We start from the raw sequence: 17,230 nt of genomic DNA, 5'->3' as shown, positions 1-17,230 counted from the left end.
CTTAATTGCTATGGCTTAGAAGGCTCTACAGCCACCCATACTCAAATCCTGGCTTCAAGTGACTCATAAATGGGCTCGGGCTGAGGCAGACTCACTGGTCTCTGATTGCCGATTGCGGGTAGGTGGTGGTGCTGCACCTCCCCGCACATATGTTCTCAAAATGTTTGACAACTTACATGAGCCCCCTGACTAGGCGATGACCTCTACACTGACAAGGGGAGTTACCACAGGAGCTTTAGGTACCAAAGATCTGCTAGAGCATGCATGGGTGCAGGGTGGTGCTATGCCCCGTGTGGGCCCTTGGAGAGGTCCTTGTAGAAATGTACTTTGCACTATCCTGAGCCATGTGTATCGCTCCATGTTCTGCTGCCTCTTAATGGCACTAGCCGAAGGGTTGTTGTTGATTGTTGAATTGTTTTTCGTTTATAACAGGCAATTTGATCATTTCTCTGTCAGATTAGATGCAATATGTTGCCAGACATTTTTCCTGATTATCTGAAGTACCTAATTTTCATATTTTCCTTCTATGATATGCTTAGAAGCTACTATCTATTAAACACAATGGGCCATGTTTGAGTACTCTCTTCTAGATGATGCTTTTGGTTGCACTTGCTCTAGTGAATGATGTATCAATATAAATGGCAATAAAGATGTCTAAAAAAGGTGGTTTTATAGGATGGTCTGTCATCACTATGGAACTACGGACACGGACACAGCTATGGCAAGTCTCTTAGCTAAAAATTAACTGTAGCTTGAACGTGATTGGTTCCACCCTATAGTTCAAGTCCTGCTCTGGTTCTGAATTCTGGTTAGGTGGATCTCAACTGGCCCTGTTTGTGAATTTGAACTACCCCTGTAAAACACATATTCACGTTCACTTTTTACTTGATGCTGAAGCTTTGTGTACCAGGCAAAGAAAGAATTGAAGGAGAGCGAGGAAAAAAAAGCTTCTCTGGCTTTGGTAATGCTGTTTTTGATGGAAACTATAGTTGCAGGTTTCTCACCCTGTGAATTTCCCCGAGTACTAAACTGAAGCCATAAAATATTTCAAAAGCTCCTGCAGACCAACAGGTGGCACTATTGGCCTGTGTCACAGCGATATTCCGCCTCAGATATGACGCCATCTCATGAAGGTGCCACCTTTCTTCACTGACATCAGTTTAATCATTACAACGTTCCTGGCCCAAGGATGTGGAATCAAGCCAACAGAATTGAATTTTACTGACTGTGAGAAAGCTAGCTTGGAACCTTACTAATTCCAGCAAGTCCATGCCACAGAACAAGGAGGAGGGTGGTTAGTGAGGAATTTGCAGTAAAGTAGTGTACCCAGCAGAAAGAGTGTAACCAAAGGTAATAAAGTTATCCTTATGATGGATACATCTAACCGTGGTTTCCTCGCCTTGTGAATCAATACCAAAGCAATGCCCCCTCCCAGGAGTTGAATATGAGTAGTGGACTCTGCACCAAAGAAGTCCTGCAGACTTAAGCAGCAAAATGGCCCTAACTAGGGACCTGAAATTGATGCCGAAATGCCTGGTGAAAGTATGGAATAATGTCCAAGTGGCCTCTTATCAGATGTCCAAAGTGTGCCCGTCCCTGTCCAGGACAGTAGTAGGAGCCTCTGGTTTTGTGGAATGGGCCCTATGGCTTTCAGGCAGCTCCTTCTTTGCTAGGGCATTAAACAATTTGATACACAGGACAATCCATTGGGATAAGGTGTGTTTCTAAATTACCTTTCCTTTCTTTGCACCAGTGAATCCAACAAAAAGCTAATCACCTACCCAGTCATTCTTAATTCTATCAATATTGAAACTATTGGGACTTTTTAGGTCCAACTGCTGGAACCCCTTCTCTGATTTAGATAGACGCGGTGCAAAAAAGAAAATGTAGAGCATTATGCGCTGCTCACCATGGAAACAGGGCACCAGGTTTGGAAGAAAAGATGTAAAAGTATGGAGTACCAGCTTGTAAGGGATAAAAGGTAGTAAATGTAGGCTGAACCAACTTGCCTGTAGCTCTCTGACATGGTGTGAAGACAAGATTACAATGAGATATGTCGTTTTCAAGAAAATATCCCCAGAGTCCAACTGCGAAGAAGCTTAAAAGGAAAGTAGCATCCATCAGAAAAGTTAAGACAAAAATAAGGTTCCACTGCAACATGATGAAGGATGGCAGGCAAAGTATATATGTGAATTGATATAAGAAACACACCTCATTGGATGATTTTAATAATAGTTGATTAGCCAAACAAAGAAAGGCTTACAATTATTAAACATTTGTTAAGCGCAACTGCAACCTCAAGGGTATCCTGGCATTGCGGGCCATAAGCCTGACCATACTGAGGGGAAACTACTGCCGGTATAGCCACATTTTTTGAGTTTTCTACATGACAAAATCCTGTTTTTCACTGGCAAGCAGTGGAATTAGTCAAGGGCTGTAGAGGTGGAGGAACTCCATTTTAGTCCAAGCGCCAGTTTGGCAGCTTGATTGTGGGAGAGACACTTTATTGTCTTCACTGGTCCACCAATGAAAAGGTCATTACAAAAATCAATCAGCCTATGGATGGTGTAGGAGTGCCAGCTGGTCGGAAGACATGAGAGGATTTTAGGTACAGCTCTCATAAAAGCAAATAGATTTTGGATATCTTTTTTGCATGGTCTACTATCGAGAGGGTGTAATCTAGTTGTGCCCTGAGATCTCGTACGGAGACTGTCCATACAGGTATTGATTCATCTCCTGTCTGTCAAAAATCATTTAGATGACGGACGCCTGCTCTCCCCCCTGGCAACAAATGGGCTTATCTTGCTAGCTTTAAACTACAGCAAGTTGTTTCTAAGCCAGTCGACTATTCTCTTCATGCACTGGTGAAGAGTCAAAGGACCTCACAGAGCCTGGGTTGAACGAGACCGTCAGCTGCGTGTCATCTGCATAATTAATGCAGTTAATTCCCAACCCACTTAATCAGAGGCTGGATGTATACAGTAAATAAGGTGGGACTAAGAGAGGAGCCCTGCTGAACTCCTGGCTTTAGAGCAACAGAGCTGGAGCGAAAAGCAGGGAGTTGTACTGCCTGTTCGCGGTCAGATAGGAGTCGCCTCAGTTCAAGACTTTCCTCACTATACCAACTTTTTCCAACCTCTTGAGCAGGATGGAGTCATTCTCAATAGAGAGTGCTGCGGACAGGTCCAGAAGTACCAGAACTCCTGTCCACACCAATCCGGATATCGTCATTGACCCCGATTAGAGCTGTCTCTGTCCCATGACGAGGACAATTACTGACCTCAATATACGTCAATAAAAGTATTGGAAAGAAATATCAATACAATTATATTGAAAAAGGCAACAGAGAAATGGGCCTAAAGTTAGCAAAATCTTTAGGGCTTGTGGATGATTTCTTTAGTAAGGCCTTAACTAATGCATGCGTCCAGGCATAAGCCAGAAAAACAGCCAACCCTTTTGGTGGATGATTGAAACCTCCCAGCTCTTTTCACTCAGTGTCCATGAAAAGAGGTGTAGCTTGTGAAGATTTGGCTTTAATATTCTGCCCTTTTGTTGGAACAGCAGATTTTCCTGAAGGTGCAGTCAAAGTGGAGGTAATATGCTTACAATCCAGCTGTTGGAGTACCAGATTCTCCGAGACCAGTGTGGAGCTATCGGAATGAGCTATGTTCTGTTCCGTCTGACCTTCTTCAGGACCTGTGGGATCAGTGGCAGAGGTAGAAATATGTATGGATATCGGAGTCCCACCAAAAGGGCAATGCTTCTCCTAGAGGACCCTACAAGAAGGCTGGAAAATCAGTATTTTTGGAGGCAGTGAATAGATTGACAGTGGGAGACACTTCTCTAGATGAAGGTACCCTGAACCATCTCTGGATCCAGACATAACTTGCGGTCAGCAAGATGACCCTGCTGAGGTTTTCTGCTCTGACCTTGAGGGATCCCATCCCTTTAGGAATATCTTGTGAAATGCCAGCAGCTTCTAAAGCAGAACAGAGTTCCAGACAGCGATTCCACTGTATCCTCATTGTTGCTGTACCACATGGCATGCATGCTGTCCATAAACACCTGTATTGTCTTGCTACTGGTGGACAGCTGAAAGGCCTTTAGGATCAGTCTAGGTGAAAGGCCTTTAGGACCAGTCTAATGGCTCTCAGTTTTAGAATACTTATATGATGGTGCTGCTCTAGCTGAGAGGATATATATGTCTCCAAGGTATTCTCTGATGGGGACAAGTAAAACAGCCAGCAGCACGGAAGTTGCCTTCCAACATTCAGTTCCTGTGCCATCTCATCAGAGATGTGGATTCCGTCTAAAAGCCATCACCATTGGCGGGCATACCGCAGCTACAGATTTCACTGAAGGATCTGTTTATGCCAAATGGTGTGAGGCATCGGCAGGAGTCATGATCTCAAGAGCCTAAGAAGCTTCAAACACTGGGAAGTCTTTAAAGGTGACCATGTTTAAAATGCTCTACATAGTTTGGAAATAGAAGTGGTCTTGTTGAGCGAGTGCCCCAAGTTGGACAGTACAATTGTCTGTAGATGGTCAGAGACAAGAATAACTGTGATGAGTACCTATTCAGCAGCCATTTGTCAAAGTTCATAAATGAGTGCATCCCCAACCTGAGAAGGTATACCGCAACCATCAGCGTGACCTTTGTTAGAGACTAAATGGCCTGGTGTACAGCTGAAGGGTATTATGGTGAAATGGAAGTAGTCTCACTTCACCCCAAAGTGGAGATACTTAATGAGGGACTGCAGGACAGAAACATGAAAATAAACATCCAGCAGATGCAGGGACATCATCCAGTACTCAGGGTTGAAGGCTAGCAGATCCTGAGCAGTTGTCAACTTTCTGAATTTCTCCTTTTCAAAGAAGGAGTTCATTAGCCTGAGATCTAAATTTGGTCACAGTCTCCCCATCCTGGGATCCAGGAAGTATTAAGAGTAATATCCCTGTCCCCTCTCTGTCTCTTGTCTCAGTTCGATCACCCCTTTCGTGAGTAGCATCACTTCTTTTTGACAGAATATTTATATAATCTGCTGAGGTATGTGAGGAAGGAGGAGGAATGTGGCGTCCAGAACAGAAAGGGCATAATCAACATGGATAATGTGAAGAACTCATAAGTCTGACGTGATGGAACCCCAATAACACAGGCTGTCCTGGATTCTGCAACTCACAAGCTTTAAAGTGAGGTCGCAAGGCAAACTAAAGAGTTTCGTCACAGTGCCAGAGGAGGACTGGGAAAGCTACTGTCGTTGCTGAACTGGACCTTTGCCACCAGTCATGCCACTAAAGTATACAAACAAGTAGTGGATGAAACTCAGCCATTGGTAAGTACTCGGGCAGCATCCCAATTCATCATTATTTTGCACAGCGTGCCACCTCAGTTTGGACCCAGCTATATGCAAATCAATCTGCACTCTGCTCCAATGGGAACAATCCAGCCAGAACTGCCAGCCCAGGTCCTCTCTCCCAGAGTGGTGCATCAGGTGCATACACTACCTTCATTCTCATTCTCTTTGGGCTTTGCTTCCAGCAGTGCTATGTTGTTGCATCAACCCTGGGTAAGTAGCTTTTCAACACTGACTGGCTGGAAAACTGAAAATGCAATACTCTTCGAGATTTGGCTGCATACATACCCAAAGAGGCAGGTACTGAGTGATTTGTGAAGTAAAAACAGTCACCTCCCAGAAGCCTGTATTTCTGACAGAGGCTCTTTTCCTAGAAATCACTTATTGCATTTAAAAACCTTAGCTAAAGGGCAAAAAGAAGAACAAGGACACTTAGCATAGGACCCTTTATGCAGCATGCCAGTGACATTAACATCCACATACTGTGTCACTTAAGTACCATGATTTAGAATCTAAAAAGCTAACTTAAAGGGGTCACTATTTATTCACTAGGTGTTGCTACCATGGGCCAGAACTGCAAAGCATTACATCATCCACTGACATAAGTGGTGTCACTGGGTGCACTAGCTGCATAAAATGTTTTCCTGGAATTTCGAAGATAAAGTATCTGCAGCCGGAAAAGTATTAATAAGAATGCATATTTTTCAAATTGGTTAAAAAATGTTCGGATAAACCTTTTTCTTGGCACCCTGATATTAGAGTATCTTTTGAATAGAAATGGGGGAACGCTGCTCTCCATGCAAGGAGAAGGCTGAGATGCCCAACCATGGATGAAAGGTGGATAAAACTGCAAACTTGTGATCTCTGTGAATCATGGAAGAATAAGAGATACAATGACAAAAAGAGACTTCTGCGTATAGGTTAAGAGACTGAAAGCTGGAATTACTTTGGACCTCAGTTGAACATGATCAAGATCAAAGAGAGAAAACCCAAAGTACAGAGTATATCTACATCATAAGCTATATGCACAGTATTAGGACCATGGTGGTGAATTGAATATAACCATGTAACATTCATCAATTACACGCCGTGAAGCTACTGTTTCCTCGGAGAAACTGTCTGAAACAATAATAGCGTTTGAGGAAAAAAGTATCTTAAGAGTCTTCACTATGTCTCTTCTAGATTATGTTTACTTTGAGCAAGCACCATTTGACCTTAAAGTCCTTACTTTTTCTCTTTGTCTTCTGTCTTCAATTAGGCATTCTGTATTTTGGGGTTTTGCCTGAAGAGCACGCATGCTCTGACAGCAAAATCTACTTCTTTTTTTAAAAAGCTTAAAAAGGGTCCATCACTTACCATTGGTTGGATTCCACGTAACTCCCGTTTCCTTGCTTCTTTTCTCATCCTGCTTTCTTCCCGGGGCTTCTGCCCAGGCCATGAAGCATGGACCTATCATAGCTGTCTCTTTGTGGCAAATGTCCTACCCTTGGCACGCGCTGCTCCAGGTACTTTTTAAAATTAATGTTCTTATACTTTAGAAGAGTGCATGGCACAGTATGGTCTCCCCACCACACCATACTCCAGCAGTCCGTTGTTGTTTCTCTATCCCCGTCCCCTGCATCTCCCTCTTGTTGACCAACACCCTGCTCCCTCTGTTGCTGTCCCTACCTCCTCCCGTGCACCTCCCTGGTGTTGCTCCTCCCTCCACCTGCTGTCCATTGTTTGTGTGTCCTCCCTCCTCCCATCCCCTCCAGGTGCTTTTTTAGACATGTTGCACGGCAGCAAGGCTTAAAGGTCGAAAAGCCATGATGCGGTCAACACTGGCTACGTTTTAGCGTTTTTTCTTTACTTTAAGCCATGATGCACAGCAGCCTATGCCACAATTCTGATCTATTTTTTTATAAACGTTACAACCAAGGTATTAGGCCTCATTTATTTATAATGAAGCACATATCTTTTAAGAGTGGATTGTTACTGGATTGTGTTACGGCTAGAGACATGTACTACCTTTGTTGGCAAGGACTTTGGTGCTGATTACCTCTCTGACAAACCATTGGAGGTAGAAGATGTTCACTGCAAAAATTCTTCCTAGAATCTCCCTCGCTCCACTTGAGCATGGGGCAATGAGTCAGCCACTTAAGACATTGGCTCTATTGCCCTAAGAGTGATGGCATTTTTCTTATAATGGGCAGATCCACATGATTATGAGTGTGTGTCAATGCCGGGAAAGGTGGACCAGTCCTTCAATTTTCAATTTTTTCCTCCTATTTCATTGCATCTGATCTTTTCATTGTCGTTATTTCTAGAGCATGCTCCAGCTACCCAGACGGTACATACAGTTGCTTGCTTGCTGGTTATTTAATCTGCAGTGCCCCACATTCTAGACTAGGCCAGCATCATGGAATTGTATTCTCCATAATGTCACTGTTTTAGCATTCCAACACATTGTTCTAAACCAGCAGCGACCTGCTCAGTTAAGCGCGGTGGAACTGGGCAGGGCGCGGGAAGGGGGAAGGCGGCAGGCCACGGAATATCTATTATTTATTTATTTAATTATACCTATTCTGTCATCTATCAGCTTCCCCCCTCCTACTGCTCCCTACCCCCGCCCCATCGCCCCACTGTGCTTACCGGAGCTGGCCGCCGCAGTTCTAAATGTGGTGGCCACGCTGGAACTTTAAAGCAACATAACACCACATACAATACCATTGCAAGATGGCAACCTGCTGATATCTAACTTTATTTGTTACTGCAAGCCCATGCCCGCCTTGTTTAGGTAGCAGTATGTTTTCTTTCTCTACTTGTATTCTTTTAATTTATCTTGCATATATTTTTGAGTTTGTGTCGGAATTTATTGTATTGGATAAGTCCATGAATGTAAGAATGAGTCAATGGGTTTATAAATGCACCCATGAGTGCTAAAATGAGTGACCTAGTGCATGTATCATGACTTATTGAATGTCTAAACACGTCTTTGACGGAAGAGGCACATTTACAAGCCAGATCTATTCGCATTGTTAATACCTGTTTGACTTTACCATTACCGCCCTCCACCACCACATCATGTTCCTAATCTCATTCTGACTCAATACCATAATTGGAGAGCAATTTATTGTAACCAAATATTTTTATTGTGGAACTTGGTACATTTTCTCAGAACACAGTAAAAATAGAAACCTTTTTGTAAAAACTACGGCTCATAACAGTATATACAAATATGCTACATCATATTCCTAAAGTGACAGAGAAGTGAAAGCTCTACTTGTAGTTGTCCAAACAGAAGAATAAAGCGTCTTTCATACGCTAACAAACTTTGATTTGACAGAAAAATAAAGATATTGGCAGACTGTAGCTGATTGCTGTACAATTCAAGTTTCTCTAACAGTAAACTAACGTTTCAATACAAGTGTTTGGGTGTGTGCAGCCCTTTGTCATTAAGAATTGTGTTACCATGGTTCATAATTGTATTAAAACATTTGAAAAGAGATTACTGTAAGACTTGAAAAACAATTTACAAAAGCATCTTATCAAGAATAAAACGAGATGCACAATGTACAGACCCATAGCTTGACTTAGTAGGTTTCCTGAAAATGGAAACTATTCTTTTGTTAATCTTATATGTGCTCAGATGCTCTATATCTTGTGTTTGGTCTGCTGTTATATGACGCTCTGCTCATTACTGTAGCATCAATTCAATACTGTAGAAAATCTTATATGTGATATGATTTGACAATACTGAATGTTGAATACCCTACGTGAAATTAACTTACAGCACATTTTTTATTAGTGGCTCAGTTTTGCACTTCATTTGGTAGCAACTTTAAACATAGGAGCTTTTATTTTTGCATTATGAGCGGAGTACACTTCAAAAACAAAAAATTATAACAGAACGTCAAAAACATCTTAGGTGTCTTTCTAATTTATCAGTTAATTACAATTTCCATCTTGTGCTTATGTCAAACCCATCATTAGATGAGAGCGTTTAGGTGGGTGCATTTTATATGTTTAGTATCAAATACTAGATTGATATTAATAAGCCTCCATGTATTGTTTTTTTTAATTTGAAGGTATACTTCAGTGAATGGCAGCATATAATTATATCATAGATACTAAGCAGATTTTAATTTAGAATCATTATAGGCTAACCATTTTAATTTTGGATCGCAATGATTGACAAAAAATCAGCAAAAATTGGAAAGATCAAAATTTCCATTATGGTAATGACATGACAGGACTGAAAACAGTGTGTATTGTGTGCATTTGTGGAGAGTCATGTCTTGCCATTGAAAACTAATTCATTTTAAATACTGCTGTAACAAAATACATATATATACATCTTATAAAATTTTGTTCATACAAAATATCTACCATTTTTTAAAACACTTAAATATATAACATATCTTCCATTATAAGGTAATCATACAGATGAATGGGTTTTGATGTTCGAATACTTTCAGGTCTCCAAACACTAGGTAAATGTAGCATATGCCAGTGACAAAGTGTAGTCGCTATAGACGGTGAATGGCTTCTCAAAACAGATTTCTGAATCAAGACAATGCTTTGCTGTCCATTTGAAATGCATAGGAAATGGCTCAGATCATTAAAAACAAACTTGGTTTCTCAGAACCTGGTTGTTGACGCCAAACATTTGTTTCATACTGAAAATTGACCTCTGTGGTTACCCTAAAACAAGAATCACAAGGTGAATTTAGAAACAGGTATCAAGAATACTGAGTAAAAGTAGGAAATTGGGGTCACAGAGGAAACGAAATGATGGATATAACTTTTTCCAAAAATGGTCACAAGCAATTGTCTAGTGCACAGGACACAAGACTGTCAGCTAACATCGAAATACGAAAACTACCATCCCAGAAAGTGAGGAAAATTAAGCATTTTCATTGGTGTGACATGATTATAGATATTGAGATGAGAGGTTTTACAAAAGAATCATGTTGGTATATTAATGACAATAAAATACTGTGGGACAGCATGGTAGCATGTTACATGCGATTCAGGAATTCTTTTAGGGGAGAGGTAGCAGTATTGGATAGTACATGGCAGCAATATGAGAGGAGAAGAGCAAGTTATTCGCCACAGTTCTGGATATCTATACTACGCCTCCATCATCACCATCCCTCTTAAGCATGGGAACGGTCAAATAACCAGTGGTGTAAGGATAACATATACATTTTTTTATCCTCCAAAGTAGATTAGGCAATTAGTAGTGTGAAAGATCTAGGATCCATAATTTTCCCCATGATCTACCATTTGATGTTATCCACTTATCAGAGGCCCCATAAATACAATAGAAGCAGAGGAGACCTTTATTTAATTGTAATATTGAGACAAACCACATTTCATCTGAATCTCTTCATCAATCACTTCTCGGAGAGATTACAGGTAAAATCTCCCTCTCTGTAAGTCACTACAGAAAAGATCTCTAGCAAAGTACCCCCGTGGAGGACAGTTGGGCATTGCAGCACTAGCCCAATGAGGAGCACAGCCAGATGATGAAGCATGCATCCACTGGTGGGTGAGGGCTTGTGCTCCTAAGAGGAGCTAACCGCTGATGACATATTGGATCCAAACCCTTACTATAGATTTTGGATCTCTTCTAACGGAACAGTACATCAATATTGGTTAGGTAATTCAGAAAGGGAGGACATGTGCTGGACTGAAATCCCTCTCTGCCCTATTTTGTGGCAGTACAGTGGATCTACTGCACATTCTACAGAAGCTGGATAGTTTGTTTTGGAATCTCTGGAATTTGCCTCTAATAGTACTAATCTGTCTATAGTGACTCACAGTAATGATTTCTAAATTGCTTCTAATGCATCAGGTTTGAGATTTGGAAGGAGATAACAAACATTTAGAACATATACATTTTGTTACCATTACAGCAGAGGCTTTGATATTGTGTGTAAGGTCTGGTCGAGTATATGACCTCTTTGTTGAGAATCATGATGCAGTGAATGACAAGTTGGGATTGATTGTGCAGCAGTTGTCAGCCCTGAAATCGTGTGTCAGTTGGTCCTTTGAATGGCAAATGTGTTCTATCCAAACCATGTCTTTTAATAAGCCAACTATGAGGCAGATGATATTGCCTAACAGGTCTTGAGAGCATAGTGTATTTCTACACGAGTGGGTGTTGATGAATCTCAGATTTTATGTGAGCACTTGGCTTCACTCTAGGCTTAACTGCAGATTTGTGCCCTTCTCGCTCCCTATGAGCACATTAGACAGTATGGCGTGGTTGCAAAAGTGGCAAGAGGCAGTGCACATAGAAGTGAAAGGCTAATGTCTGCTAATGGGGAGGTACTCAATTAGGTATTCAGCAAGTTATGATATGAGGAAGGCTTTATTTCCAATGGACTGACATAGTATTGGCCTGATACTTTAACTTGCTAACCTTTGGTGTAAATTGCTGTGACGTAATAGTGAACAGGCTGTGGCATTTCTTGGCAATTTGTTGCTAGGCTGGAGTGGAATTACGGTTAGTGGAAAAGGTTTGGCCCTTTTTAAGTATGTAAAAGGTCCCTTCATAGTCAGACAGCTTTTTGTTAATGGCCTATATCGTGACTGTTCAATTAATTGTAACTTTACTGAGGCTGAGGAGTTGCTTACAATGTAATTATGTAGCCTTGTTGTAATTCTGATATTTTGGTGTTGCAAGGTTTTTTTGGAGAATGTTGTGCTTCATTAAGAAATAGGATTTTGCAAGACATTTTCCAAAAGGAGAAGAGTAAACTTCATGCATCCACTCCTTCCTGATGTCTGATGCGACAAGGATGGGGTATCAGGCTCCAGTGATATGTTTCTTCACTGTCACCTGAATTACAATGGAGAATCACGTCTACCACAGGACTCCTGAATATGGAAAAGGAGTAAAAGCTCCACCACCAAGAAAAGAGGTGTATAGGCTGCATACAACCCGTTCTGCTGCAGCACCAGGCCACCTTTTATGCCTTTTTTCTATTTATTTTTTTAAAACTTTGTCTGCTTCACAAGTAACAGACCTGAAAAACCTTTTATAAATAATGCATAGAATTATGAGCCAGTAGTGTTTGCTATTTCCCACAGACCTAGTAAACAACTACAATGAGGGACGATGGAGAAAGTTTTGTGCTAACATTATTTGATTTTGTTTTGGCTGATGCAGTCTTTGGAGGCACTTTCAATCCAACCCTGATGGATGGCTAAGTATTTAAAGGGCCCAAAACTGGTCATATTTACTGGATGATGTTGGTGGTGGAAAAAGCTATTGATGTCTAATGTTTTGGTGTACAATAAAATGTTGGTTAAATATCTGAAAAAGGTGCATAGTTCAAGAACACACTTTATCACCAAGACCCATATCAGAGTCCACAACACCTCTGCACTCAAAAGAGTGAAGTGTTGTATTTTAAGTTACATTTGAAAAACATACTCTAGCTCTTTATGCCCTGTGCAATCTGCATATGAAAAAGATCCCAATGATGTTTAAAGATGTATTAGCCTATCCTTCCATACTGATAATTGAAATCTAACATGTGGTGTTGATTTAAATATAGTTGCGTGCAAAATAAGCCATTACATTTGCAAAGGAACTGTTAGACTTGGCATCCTTGGCGTGGTCGCCCCCTAACATTTTGCCTTCAACCCTCCTACTTTGCTGACTTTATTTTTGCTGGCTTCTTGAATCTCTGCACTTTACCACTGCTAACCAGTACTGTGCTGCTTGTGCTCTCTCCTTAAAGCATGGTAGAAATGGCGTACATCAAATTGGCACATTTAATTTACTTGCAATTCTCTCATGAAGTGGTACTACATGTACCCAGGGCCTGTAAAATGTAATGCTTCGAGTGGGCCTGCAGCATTGATTGTGCCACTCACTTAAGTAGCCCTTTCAAACATGTCTCAGACCTGCCATTGCAGCCTGTATGTGCAGTTTTAATCTGTCATTTCGACCTGGAAAAATAAACCTTTTGCCGGGCCCAAAGCTTCCTTTTTAATACATGCGTCACATCTAGGGTGTAGTGTATTTAAAAAGTTGTACCTGTACTTTTATGTTGTACATGTCCTGGTAGAGGAAAACTATTACATTCATTTTTTACTACTGCAAGGCCTACCTCTCTCATAGAATAACATTGGAGTCACCTTACTATATTTAATAAACTGTGACTTCCAAAAGGGCCCAGGTAAAGTGTTTGTGTTTGGTGTCTTTGGAATTGTAATGAAAAAGCCTCTCTTATGGTAAAGTTGGATTTTAAATTCCAATGTTGAAAATGTCATGTTTATTTTTAAGTCGTGAGCGGTGTTGGACTACCCTTTGCTTCACTTCCTGGTTTGTTTTGCCTAAGTACATTTTTGAACAAGAGCTAATTATTCCGTAAACCACGTTCTTTGTTGTTCAATTGGAGAATTCATTATGTCTCCATTGCACCTCGCCGTCCATGTAAGTGGAACCTTCAATTGTGGAGCTGCAGACCGTGCAATTGCCACATTTGTGATGACCTTCTACAGGTTTCAAATTCATTAGTGACAGTGTTAAAGTGTCAATTGCTATTTCCGCTGTGTATAATTATTTTCAAACAAAGGACTAGTCTAAGAATGGTCACTAATTACTGATTTAGTTTGGAGAAAACATTTTTTTTAGTTACGTCAAAATACGATTTTTTTTTAGTTATGTTCACAATTTAACAGAATTGATATGTATGCTATAAAAAATTTTTTTTAAAGGGTTGCCCTTTAAAGGCAAGTAGTAATAAGTCTTAAAAGTATTTAAGTGAATCATGAAGAAAATGTGAAATTAATCACAAGGGCTAGTGAAAATTAGGTTATTGGTCCTTTTCTTGTTTAGTCAGTATAATAATTTAGCAACTAGACTTTGTTAGGTATTCAATGTAAAGAGGCCCATTCTAGTTTGCCATTAAGAGCCCAACCCCTTTATTATATATGTTTAGAAAAATTGCAATGTCCTGCCTTAGCCATTTTGTGCCTACAGCCTGTCTCTGGGTCACATGACTGGGTGTAGCTGACAGTTGGGCTTTGTGCATTCCTCCTAGACAGCCACACACAATAGAGAGCTTAGGTGTGCCTGGATAGGCCATCACTGGGAGGATGGGAAGGCGGTGCTGGACACAGCTCTGCTAACACTTGAATATATTGGGTCCTGCCTCCACACAAAGGGCTGCATATCTCCTGTAGTTAGTCTGGAGCCAGGACAGGGGAGGCAAGAAACCCGTGCACTTCAAGGACAAACCTCTAGAAGCTTCTCCAGTGCAAAGAAGGCACCAGGTATAAATATTGGACCTCAGACATGAACTATTTAGTACACATCTGGACCAGTGGAGAGACTGCCAGCAAGAAGGACTGCTGTGTCACTGAAAGGACTGCTGTTCCGTTGCACTGTTGACCTGCTGGACTACTGCCTTGCTTGATAGCTAACATGCTGCCCTTCCTGCCAGAGTCAAAGGGACTGAACCTGAGCCTGAACCCAGGACTCCCAGAGTGACTCCAAGGGTTAGTCTGCTGGGCTCCTGTTCAGAGCCACAGCTACATAAATGGCTTCCGACCACCTGAACCAGCAACTAAATTCACCTAGAGCAAGCCCCTGATCCCCAGGTGGGACCTTCAGGTTCTGGGCTCTTCATATGTCCTCAGAGTGGCTGAATAGAAGTTTTTGGGTTCTTTGTGACAACAAACAGGTCAGTTGGTTCTGAAACCATGTAATTCGCATAGCCTTCCAACGTGAAGTTTCGTCAACTCAGGTTTGTGCTACTGTATCAGCCGCTTACGGGAAGAGCCACTTTGAATCTCCGGCCTACCATCGCACGACGCCAACAGGATCTTCGCGCAACAGCAATGAGTGCCTGCAATGGCAAGACTGCTCTGCATGCTATATGAATGGCCGTCCACGCTTCTCTACTCATCATGACTCCCTTCATCATGAATTTGAGTCTTTGAGCTGGACTGAGAAGGTAATTTTTCAGCCCGACTAACCTGGTCCCTACAGCCGACCCGCATTTTATCACGGCCGGCCAGAACTAGTGATTTTCTGGCAATTTGGGCTTTTTGGCACAATTTTCATTTAAATCTTTAAAATTGCATAACCCCGGTTCTACTCATTGAATTATTATCATTTTGGTATTTTTCTCTATGTTTCTAAATTGGTGTGGGACTTATCTTGTGTTGTGTTTTCACTTTATTACTGTTTGAAGTGCTGCATAAATACTCTAGAAGTTGCTCTAAGTTAGGTCTGACTGCTCTGTGCCAAGCTACCAGAGTTATGAGCACAAATTAATTTGGGGTTTGCTTGTGCCTCACCCTGCCAAGGATTGTGGCTACTGATTGAGCAGGGTTTCACCCACTCTCAACCAGTAACCCAATTTCTCACATTCTTGATAAGTGATGAGGAGTAGGACTTGTGTTTGTGCTGTGACATATGGTGATTTTGTGTTACACTGAAAATCCCAGAAAAATAATCTGAGACCAATTCGAGTTTTAAATTCACCTTGATTGACCTTTTTGCTTTTTTTCAAATCCATCCTTATCCTACCTCACTGTTGTGCTTGGGTCTTCACCAGCATAAATGGAATTTGAGCTCTTCAATCTGGAGAGCTAGACAGTGGCTGAGCTCTAGGAGTTTTGTAAGGAGATGCTGCTGTCTGCCAAAATGAGCACCACTAAGGTGGAGCTCCAAAAGGGTCTGAGGGCATGGGCGGAGGCCAGTCACAACAGCTGCCTAGGATGGAGAGGATGAAGTGAAGAAGCCAGAGCAGGGTCTCAATACCAGCTCTGGGATACAGTAGTTGGCTGAGGAGGATGACTTGACCCCTGAGTTGGAACTCGCTGCCACAGCAGAGAGCAGTGTGTTCTCTCAAGGCCAGTCCCCAGAGGAGACGGCAGACAGGAAGGCAGAGAGGGGATTAGGCTACAGATGACCCAGTTGAAAATTGAATCAGAGCAAAATAACCTAGTCATGGAGGCTGAGAGGGCCATGGAGGGAAAGAAACAGGCCATGAGGGAAAAGGCCATGGCCACTGGCCATGGATGCAGAGGAGAGGAAAATGGCTCAAAAGAGGAGCCTCAGAGAGCTGTGCCTAAGGGCTAGGAAAGCAGAATCCAGAAATATTGGTGGCAGTGTACATACAGAACCCTCTGCAGACAAGATGATCCACATCCCTATGAGTCTGGTGCCTGACAAGTGATTTGAAACTTATGAGGTAGTTTTACGGATGTATAAGTTCCGTGAGAAGAATTGGGTGTACAGCCTAAGGTAGCATATCCCTAATCTGGGGAGGGGCACCCTACTGGCCCAAGAGAAGGGGAACATGATGAGGTATCCTCCATGAAGAAAACCCGTGTCAAGGAATATGGCCTCATCCCTCTGATGTTCAGGTAGAAGGTAAGAGACTGTCAAAAATTTGACCATCAGTCATTGTGGATTGTGTGGATTAGTTTTGCAAAGAACGGGATGGTTGGATGAAGAGCAGTGAAGTAAAGTATTACCAGGGGCTGCACAATTTGATTGCTAGAGAACCCATGTTCAGTCTTTGTTTTGCAGATATGCGCCAACACCTTATTGATTGTATGATTACTTACCCCAGGGAGCTTGCTAAGGTGGCGGACCACTGGATCAGCACCAGGGTCCATCAGAAGGTATCTGGGAGCGTTCACTACAAGTGTAGGCAGGGTTCCCACCAGAAGGAGGTGGGAATACAAACATAAAAACAAGGAGGTCTCTAAAGCTCCACAAACGAATTCTAAGGGTTAGGACTCCCAGTCCCCACTTGAGCAGAAAAAGAAGTGGTTCCATGATAATAAGCCCTCGGGTAAGGCATCCCCCTAAGTGCTTGGAGTGCCAGCAGGTTGGCCACTACAAGGAAGATGCCTAG

At 41.9% G+C, this 17,230-nt stretch overlaps 1 protein-coding gene across 10 annotated transcripts in view; it reads right to left on the bottom strand.

Moving 5' to 3' along the window:
* Positions 1 to 8,462: 8,462 nt before the first annotated feature.
* PROM1 (prominin 1) overlaps positions 8,463 to 17,230 on the bottom strand; it is a 588,333-nt gene continuing 579,565 nt past the window's right edge. For 6 of the 10 annotated variants that reach the window (XM_078678433.1, XM_078678442.1, XM_078678438.1 and 3 more), the window contains one exon: positions 9,902 to 10,037. The gene's annotated coding sequence lies outside the window, so the exon portion shown is untranslated. Of the gene's footprint in view, positions 10,038 to 17,230 lie in introns of all 10 variants that reach the window. The other 4 variants (XM_078678439.1, XM_078678441.1, XM_078678444.1 and 1 more) reach the window with 1 other exon arrangement.

The sequence above is a fragment of the Lissotriton helveticus genome, chromosome 2_2, assembly GCF_964261635.1.
Source record: "Lissotriton helveticus chromosome 2_2, aLisHel1.1, whole genome shotgun sequence".
Taxonomy (NCBI): domain Eukaryota; kingdom Metazoa; phylum Chordata; class Amphibia; order Caudata; family Salamandridae; genus Lissotriton; species Lissotriton helveticus.
The sequence above is the reverse complement of the archived record's forward strand: the minus strand, read 5'-3'. Positions and strand labels throughout refer to the sequence as shown.